This window comes from Leptodactylus fuscus, chromosome 5 (assembly GCF_031893055.1).
Source record: "Leptodactylus fuscus isolate aLepFus1 chromosome 5, aLepFus1.hap2, whole genome shotgun sequence".
NCBI classification, from domain to species: Eukaryota; Metazoa; Chordata; class Amphibia; order Anura; family Leptodactylidae; genus Leptodactylus; species Leptodactylus fuscus.
In genome coordinates this window covers 210,725,420-210,733,229 of record NC_134269.1, presented here as the reverse complement: position 1 = coordinate 210,733,229, position 7,810 = coordinate 210,725,420, and positions in this window count along the sequence as shown.

Here is a 7,810-nt window from a genome sequence, read left to right as displayed (position 1 = left end):
AATATTTTTATAGATTTGTAGAGCGGGCGATTTCGGACGCGGGGATACCTAACATGCAGGTGTTTCACAGTTTTTCACTACTTTTATATGTGTTCTAGGGAAAGGGGGGTGATTTGAATTTATAATCCTTTTTATATTTTTATATACTTTTAAAAATTTTTTTTTTTTTTTTGCATTTATTAGAACCCCTAGGGGTGTTGAACCCCAGGGGGTCTGATCACTAATGCAATGCATTACAATGCTAATTCATTGCAAAAAAATCTTCCTTTCTTTTGCAGGCTGCATAGACCAGCCTGCAAAAGAAAGAGCTTGCAGACAAGCCTGGGAGCCTTGTAAAGGCTCCCAGCTGTCATGCCAACGTGACGTCGGCCCTGGAGTATGCTCCAGGAGCCGGCGATCACCGTCAAAATGGCGGCGCCCATGCGCCGCCGGGAAAATGGCGCTTTTGACTGTGGCGCCGGAGGGGTTAATACCTCCAATCGGTCCAGAGACCGATCAGAGGCATTAAAACCGGTTGTCTATTGCTTAAAGCAGTAGACACCCGGCGGCTATGGCGGCCGCCCGGCTCCCGGGTGGTTGCCATAGTTACACACCCGATATGCGATGTACTATGCGGCGGATGTCAGAAAGGGGTTAAAGACTTCCTCTGCAGAATTTTTAATTACTTATATTTGCAAAAATGTTTAACTTTTAATTATCTACAAATATAGATATGATTATGTACATGGGAATACCCCCTTAAGAAAGGCTATTCTTCTCCTACCTTTAAATGTCTTCTTCGCGCTGCCGTTCAGTAGCAATCTGTATGCAAATAAGCTCACTTTGCATTTTGTTAATAAACCTTTGAACAGTAATATATATGAACTGCATTTAATTACTTTTCTCTCTTCTTTCAGCCATGGCGTCCAATGACCTGAGAGATGAGCTACTCTGCTCCATCTGTTGTAGCACCTATACAGATCCTGTAATGCTGAAATGTGGACACAACTTCTGCCAGATCTGTATTGATCGTGTGCTGGATAAACCGAATCGGTCAGGAGTTTATTCTTGTCCTGAATGCAGAAAAAGGTACCGGCAGCGGCCTGAACTGATGAAGAACTTTCCTTTACGTAACATACTGGAGAATTTCAAGTCTGCTCAACCAACACAGACACAAACAGGGATCTTCTGTACTGACCTGGACAAGAGGAAATGTTCTGTCCATAAGAAGATCCTGGAATATTACTGTACTGAGGACTCTGCTTGTATCTGTGCCTATTGTTTAGCAGAACATCGAGGACACCAGGTGGAGACGCTGGATGAGGCCTCTGAGAAGAAGAAGGAGAAACTGGGTAGCGTTCTCCAGAGACTGACCAAAAATAGATGGGAAATAAAGAAGAAAGTCCATAATCTGGAACAAAGCAGAGATATAGCTCAACAAAACACAACTGCATCAGTCTTGAGAGTCAATGCAGTGTTTGCAGACATCAAGAGACACCTTGGCAAAAAGAAAGAGAGGATCCTGAGTGAGATCTCCAAGCAGAAAATGGATGAGACATTGAAAGTCTTTACTCTGACCCAAATACAGGAAAAAAAGAAGGACGAGTTGTGCAGAAAGATGAGGCGCATCGAGGAGCTGTGTAACAGGACTGATCCACTGAGTGTCTTACAGGAACCAGACACAGGTGACTTTTGTGAACCTGAGGAGGAGGAAGTTGATGATGATCAGGAAACAGGAGAACATGATACACAGTCCCCAAATTTAGATGATATGGATATGGCTGTGATCTCAGACAGAATACAAAAATTAAGTGACATAATAACCGGTATGAAAAGTGAGATCTATGTGGAGGGTCCTGCAGACATATTAATGGATGTAAACACGGCTAATAATTATGTCCATATATCAGACAACTGGAAAATTATAACCTGGACAAAAAACAATCAAAATCGTCCAGAAACAGCAGAGAGATTCAAAGATACTCCCCAGGTGATAAGCAACGTAAGGTTTTCCTCTGGACGACATTACTGGGATGTGAAGGGCGGTAGAAAAGGTGAATGGGCTGTGGGGATGTGTTATCCCAGTATGGCCAGGAGGGCCAATAATTCATGTATTGGAGATAACAAGAAGTCCTGGAGTTTGGACTGTTTTGATAAAGAGTTTTCCGTTACTCATAATGGTATCAGACGCGTGATACCTGAAAAATTATTTACAGACAGTTATAAATTCAGGATCTGTCTGGATTATGAGGCCGGGCGGCTGTCCTTCTATGAGCTGTGTGACCTCATCAGGCACTTACACACCTTCACTGACACCTTCACCGAGCCCCTTCACGTTGCCATATATATTTGGCAGAGTTCTTTAACATTATTAGGGGCAGGTAGGAACTAAGAGAAACCAACATCCCCTAAAATTTCTGATCACAGACTGGTGACATCACAGAGAGCAACATCTAATGCATAACTAGGTTGAAGAGGCCAAGCGTATATCTGACTGCCTCATGTTACACTTGATGATATCTTTGTTTCCTGTCATAATTTTTGGTCCGACCCCCCCTACTGTGTACCTATATATCACATTGATTGTTCTTACCTCCTGTATGTATTTCCCTGTATGAAGAATTTGATCAATGATTATTAATAAATCTTCTTAAAAGCTTACAGCTCAAAATTACTGACTTCTTTGTGGAACATTTCTGTGAAAAGTGCTGTGGGAAAATCTACAATGTGTTTCTACTGTTGTCTTTTTCGCAGTGCTTTAAGGGTTGGTTCACACTAGCTCTTGTATTCCGTCCGCATGGAGACCTCCCCGGACGGAATGCAATCGCAATTGCAAGCGATGTGCTTGCAAAGCACATGGAGCCCATAGACTATAATGGGCTCCATGTGCTTGCCGTACACTGCCCGCATGAATGAATTGTGCGGGCAGTGTGCGGCAAACACACGGAACTCACTATAGTTTATGGGCTCCGTGTGCTTAACTGCACAGCGCTTGCATTAGCGTTGGTATTCCGTTCGGGGGGGGGGGGGGGGGGGGTCTCCATGCAGACTCCTTGCGGATGGAATACAAGCGCTAGTGTGAACCAACCCTTAGGCTGTGGATCGCTACAAGGGGCCTTGCCATAGGCTAAAGCCCCATGTTGCAGAAACAGTGCAAACACTGCAGAAAAAAATGCGTTTCCATTCACACATTGCCTACAAAAACACAGCGGAAAAGCTGTTTTTCCAAAAACTCCTGTGTTTTTGAAAATTGCAGCAGGTCGGTTATACCTGCGGCAACACTCACATTTCCCTATAGGTTTAATATGGTGAGTGAGGTGCAAGAAATGGCCTAGTGCCAAACATGTGCTTCAACATCATCCCTCTATTGCAGAAAACTGGTGTAGAAAGACTGCAGCCTCTTCATAAATCTGTCCAGGAACCAGAATGGAAATCTACACCATGTAGGAGCACACATAGAGTCTATTATAAGTTGCACATCACATATTAGCACAGGTATAGGGAGAATCTCATAGCTGCGGTCTCATATCTGCAGTCACATATTATCACAGGGGTCTCAGAGCTGCAGTCACAAATACTCTTCTCACAGATGGCGGCCATATTGCTACACAGAAATGTCTCTTTCGTGTTCAGACGACCTCAGGTCATTTACCTATTTGGGGAACATTTTGTTCCTCTCTCCTGAAAGATGGTTCACATATTGTAGCGCCATCTCCAGGTACCTGGTATACTGCAGGCTCTCACAGCTGTAGGTCAGCTCACAGGTAAGTCACAGCCATATGAGGGGCAAATAAAGGAAAATCCTCTCCTGAGTGAGCGACACTCAGAAACCCACAATTTACCTCAGAAACCTGGTGTGTGTAATAATGTGCAGACCTCAGTATACAGTAGTATACAGCCCTCCTCGTATATACAGCAGTATACAGCACTCCTCTTTTATACAGAGATACTTCAATTATACAGCACTATACAGCCCTCCTTGTATATAGAGATACCTCAGTTATACAGCAGTATACAGAGCTCGTTGTATATACAGAGATACCTCATATATACAGCAGTATACAGCCCTCCTTGTATATAGAGATACCTTAGTTATACAGCAGTATACAGCCCTCTACATATATACAGCAGTACATAGCCCTCTTCATATATATACAGCAGTATACAGCCCTCCTTGTATATACATAAGTATACAGCCCTCCTGATATATACAGTGATACCTCCATTATACAGCAGTATACAGCCCTCCTTGTATATAGAGATACCTCAGTTATACAGCAGTATACAGCCCTCCTCATATATACAGAGATACCTCATATATACAGCAGTATACAGCCCTCCTTGTATATAGAGATACCTTAGTTATACAGCAGTATATAGCACTCCTCATATATACAGAGATACCTCATATATACAGCAGTATACAGCCCTCCTTGTATATAGAGATACCTCAGTTATACAGCAGTATACAGCCCTCCTCATATATACAGAGATACCTCATATATACAGCAGTATACAGCCCTCCTTGTATATAGATACCTTAGTTATACAGCAGTATACAGCCCTCTACATATATACAGCAGTACATAGCCCTCTTCATATATATACAGCAGTATACAGCCCTCCTTGTATATACATAAGTATACAGCCCTCCTGGTATATACAGAGATACCACAGTTATACAGCAGTATACAGCGCTCCTCATATATAGAGATACCTCAGTTATACAGCAGTATACAACCCTCCTTGAATATATGGATATACCACAGTTGTACAGCAGTATACAGCTGTACTCCTATATACAGAGATATCACAGTTGTACAGCAGTATACAGCTGTACTCCTATATACAGAGATACCTCAGTTATACAGCAGTATACAGCTCCCCTTGTATATACAGAGATACCGCAGTATACAGCCCTCCTCATATATAGAGATACGTCAGTTATACAGCAGTATAGAGGCCTCCTCATATATATAGCAGTATACAGTCCTCCTCATATGTACAGAGATACCACAGTTATACAGAAGTATACAGTGCTCCTCATATATAGAGATACCTCAGTTATACAGCAGTATACAGCTCTCCTCATATATACAGAGATACCACAGTTATACAGCAGTATACAGCCCTCCTTACATACAGTGATAACTCAGTTATACAGAAGTATACAGCCTTCTTTATATATACAGCAGTATATAGCCCTCTTCATATACACAGCAGTATACAGCCCTCCTCATATATAGAGATACCTCAGTTATACAACAGTATAAAGCCCTTCTCATATATAGAAATACCTCAGTTATACAGCAGTATACAGCCCTCCTCATATATACAGTGATACCTCAATTACACAGCAGTATACAGCCCTCTTCATATATAAGATAAGATAATCCTTTAATAGTCCCACATTGGGGAAATTTCAGAAGTATATAGCCCAGTATATAGCCCTCTTCATATATACAGCAGTATACAGCCCTGCTTGTATATACATAAGTATACAGCCCTCCTGCTATATAGATACCTCAGTTATACAGCAGTATACAGCCCTCCTCATATATACAGTGATACCTCAGTTATACAGCAGTATACAGCCCTCCTGCTATATAGAGATACCTCAGTTATACTGCAGTATACAGCCCTCCATGTATATACATACGTATACAACCCTCTTTATATACAGTGATATCTCAGTTGTACAGCAGTATACAGCCCTCCTCATATATACAGAGATACCAGTTATACAGCAGTATACAGCCCTCCTCATATATACAGTGATACCTCAGTTATACAGCAGTATACAGCCCTCCTCATATATACAAATATCTCAGTTATATAGCAGTATACAGCCCTCCTGGTATATACAGATACCTCAGTTATACAGCAGTATACAGAACTCCATGTATATACAGTGATACCTCAGTTATACAGCAGTATACAGCCCTCCTCATATATACAAATATCTCAGTTATATAGCAGTATACAGCCCTCCTCATATATACAAATAACTCAGTTATACCGCAGTATACAGCCCTCCTGGTATATACAGATACCTCAGTTATACAGCAGTATACAGAACTCCATGTATATACAGTGATACCTCAGTTATACAGCAATATACAGCCCTCCATGTATACAGTGTTACCTCAGTTATACAGCAGTATACAGCTCTCCTTATATACAGATATCTCAGTTATACAGCAGTATACAGCCCCCCATGTATATACAGTGATACCATATACATACATATATCTGATAACTGACTATATACTATACTACATATTAGTCAGACGTTCCTCAGTCACAGATACACAGGGAGGTCTCTCAGTAATTCTAGGACTGCTGTGTGACTGGACATGCGGATTATCCGGGTTATTAGAGAAGAGGTGACCGCACACTTACATTCCTACTTACATATAAGGCACAGGGAGGACATTAGGGGAGATTTGGTAAAATTCTGTGGAGAAAAATCCACCAAATCTGGAGCTTTACCAGGGACCATCTGTGTGAGGAGAATCCAGCCTGGGCGGAGCTTCACCTCAGGGGAAGACATAACCAATCAGGACTCAAGTGAGGAAAGCTCCAGCCAACCAGGACTCATATGAGGAAAGCTCCAGCCAATCAGGGCTCACCTTTAGGAAGGATCCACCTGCACAGCAACGCGTTCACTTTCCTGACAGAATTTAGGAGGCAGTGCTCTGCACCCACCGGCTATTGCTAAGGGACTGACATGAAACTTCTACAGGTGACAGAAAGGGACATAAAGGATACAGTGAGTTTATTTTGGAGTGGTGCAGTTCTTTATATCAGCCACTAGGTGTCAAACTAGTCCTAAAGATACAGAGATGTCTCTGGTGTCCTCCATTGTGGTCCGGTCCAGCATCTCCAACACAAGTCCTGAGGCCTCAGCAGCTTAACCACTTCAGTACCGGGCTAATTTGTGGCCCAGAACCAGACACATTTCCAGGTTTTTTGTATGTTCCATTTTGAGGGCTGTGACGTTTTTTATCATTTGCGATATTGCACTCATTTCTGCCTCTTTTTTTTTTCGGTGGCACATACAGCTTTATTTTTTTATTTTTTTTATTTATTTTTGCAAGTGTTTTTTTAATATCTGGGAAAATATCAATAAAAGAGGAGGGAAATCGGGTCTTTTTATCACTTTTAATTTTTTTTTTTTAATAACACAAAGTTCTTCTAAAAAAACTTTTAAAAATCGTTTTTTACTCTTCGTTACGGTAATTTTTCTTTTGTATGGCATTCTGGTGGGTGGGGCTAGAACCTTTAACCCCTTCCCAACATGCGCCGTACTATTACGGTCTGTAATGGGAGCCGGGCGGCCGCCATAGCCGCGGGGTGTCTACTGCTTTAAGCAGTAGACAACCGGCTCTAATGCCTCTGATCAGTCCCCGGTCCGATCGGAGGCATTAACCCCTCCAGCGCCACGGTCAAAGGCGCCGGAGGCGCCATTCTCCCGGTGGCGCATAGGCGCCGCCATTTTGCCCGGGATCGCCGGCTCCTGGAGCATGCTCCAGGGCTGACGTCTCGTTGCCATGACAGCCGGGAGCCTTTACAAGGCTCCCAGGCTTGTCTGCAAATTCTCTCTTTTGCAGGCTGGTGTATCCAGCCTGCAAAAGAAAGGATGATTTTTTGCAATGCATTAGCATTGTAATGCATTGCATTAGTGATCAGACTCCCTGGGGTTCAACACCTCTAGGGGTTCTAATAAATGCAAAAAAAAAAAAAAAAAAGTAAAAAAAAATATAAAAAGTATTATAAATTCAAATCACCCCCTTTCCCTAGAGCACATATAAAAGTAGTTAAAAACTGT